The following is a 2,657-nucleotide window of genomic DNA, read 5'->3' as shown; positions in this document are numbered from 1 at the left end:
ATAGAACTTGAGTTATTTTTTCCTGGAGAGAAAAATGTTCACATGCTTTTGGAGAATAGTCTGCCCAGAAAATCCCCTGATACATGAAGAGGGCGTATTATTCCCTTCTCCTAACACATACCCACACGCATACACGTCTCAGAGGCCAGGGATCTCACCACCCATGGTGTTAGGGCCCTTTGGGGCCTCACCCCCACTTCTAGCTCAGTCCCCTCCAGTGTGGAACAAGAATTCCATAGTGCTGGGCTTAGGGGATCTGAGAACAGGCTGACTGCTGGCTAGTTCTGCATTTCCAGATAAGGTATGAGTTTTCTGTTGCTGCTGTAACAAATCACCACAAACAGAGCAGCTTAAAATAACGCAAATTTATTCTCTTACAATTCTGGAAATCAGAAGTCCGAAATCAGTCTTACCAGTCTAATGTCAAAGTGTAGGAAGGGCTCGTTTCTCCTGGAGGCTCCTTGGGAAAAATTGCCTCCTTACCATTTTTGACATCTAGTGGCCCCATCTTCAGAAAACATCACCCCAATCTTTGCTCTGTCATCTCTGCTCTGTCATCTCATCTCATCAGAAAGTGCTTCTCCTCTAATCGTGGCCCTCCTGCTGTCCTCTTGTCCTTACATGCTCATGATTTCACAGGACCTACCTAGATAATTCCCATCTCAATGGTTCATTTAATCACATATGCATACTTCCTTTTGTCCCAGAAGACCATTCACAGCTTTGGGAGATGTGGACATGAATATATTTGCAGGTCATTAGGCAGTCTTCCACACCAGGTGTCCCCCTCTGGGTCTCAGTGTTTTCAGAAGGTAGGTCCCCATAGCCACCTTCTTGTTCTGATGCTAACAGGCTGAGTCAGAACGGGCCTCACTGAGCCTCCCGTGGAATGGGCCTGAACCCTCTCCTCTCTGCTCGTTGCCTTGTCTCTAGGGTTAATATTGCCTCATTCCCTTTGTCACAAGGGAAGCCCTCTCTACTCTGCACCCAGCTCTCAAACTGGGGCCCTCATCCCGCATTCTACACCTGAGGAGCACCTCCGCCTATGAACAATTCAACTTGCTTTAGAAGCTGAATTAAATCTTTCTCCAAGACATGATCCTCCACTGCTCATCTGAGACAGGGGGAGAGATTCCTATTCAAAGATGTTGGGCCCATGTTCAAGATGCCTGAGAGGGAGAGGCAAGGATGCGGGAACATGTTCCTGGCAGTCATCCTCACTGGCTCTATGTCCCAGAGCTCAGGTTACTGCAGGCACAGCAGGCCTCAAGCCCCTGTACCCAGGACAGTCAGAGAGGGACAAGCCCACCCGGCCTGGGCAGCCCCATGGACCCAATGGCACAGGCGGGTGCTCTCAGAGGACTCCTGGGTGAAGTGCCTCTGAACCAGACCTTCCTTCCCTCTTCTTCCCTTTCTTTCTTCCTTTCCCTCCCCTTCCTTCCTGTAGGACGCAGGGCCCAGTCCTACTCCAGGCACAGGATACAGAACTGGAAGGGAATCAGCCCCAGCCAGTGAGAGCCCACAGCCCAGTGGGGAAACAGTCATGCAAACATCCTCTCCCAAAGATGAGACCCCCAAAGCCCCATGGACACCAAACAAGGCTGCATGAGGTATAAGGAGGACTTCCGGAGCCAGTGGTGCTGTGTTTTATAGCCAGAAACTTGGAAGTGCCAAATCAGCAGCATGCACCACCATGCAGAAGGAGGCCCGGCAGGCTGTGTTCTGGCTCCCACTGCTCCCACTGCCTGAGGATTTTCCAGTCCCCTCTCCTGGAGACCTCTGACTCAGATGCCACCTCCTCCAGGAAGTCTTCTCTAAAGTCTGGGGAGTCTAACTCCACTCCATTCTTCCCTCAGCAACTCCCTTGGAGAGACTTCTTGTGTCCAGATGAGGAAGGAAAGATGAGAATGCCTCACCTAGGAGGGGCCTGAAGTGGGAGGGGGCGGTTTCTGGTGAGATGGCGCTGGACTCTGCTGAACCTGCTTTACAGGAGCTGATGGGTCCCCACTAGTCACCTAGTCCATCCCCCTCTTGCCATAGAAAGGGAGCCGAGACCCTTCACAGCTCTGGGTGGTGGTGCAGGGGACCACTGCCTCCTGATTCCAACCCAGAGCCCTTTCCCAAGCCACCCTGTCTTGATGGAGGTCGTGTCCTGTCCAAACACTTGGGGAGCTGAGGCAGAGGGAGACAGAGCACCAGAGATAAGTGTGCAGAATGCATACTTTGGGGACACACTGGCCTAACTCCAGGTTTCACAGTCTTCCTTCCATTGCAGGGAGGTTAAAAGACAGATCTGGACCTAAGATCTGGCTCTGCCTTTTTTTAGTCATGTGACCTCATTGAGCGCCCCGCCCCCTCCACCTTTCCTCATCAGCAAAATGGGGATAATAATTGGACATACCTTGTGACTTGGTTCTAACAAATAAGAAAACGTATGAAAAGTCTCCAGTTCTCTGGTAGGCATACATGGACATACTGTGAGTCGGGGCTCCCAGTGTCACCTCCATGACCCCCGACCTGATATTCCCTCTCCACATTCTCATTCTATGGGCTCAACCTCCTGGGGTCAGGGGTCTGATTAAAATGACTGACACTGATTCTGGCCCTAGTCCTACCCAGAGAGATTCAGATCCATTAGGTCTGGGTGGGCTCTAAAT

This window comes from Talpa occidentalis, unplaced genomic scaffold, assembly GCF_014898055.3.
Source record: "Talpa occidentalis isolate TD23 unplaced genomic scaffold, MPIMG_talOcc4v2.1 talOcc4.5, whole genome shotgun sequence".
Taxonomy (NCBI): domain Eukaryota; kingdom Metazoa; phylum Chordata; class Mammalia; order Eulipotyphla; family Talpidae; genus Talpa; species Talpa occidentalis.
This window is presented reverse-complemented; position numbering follows the sequence as displayed.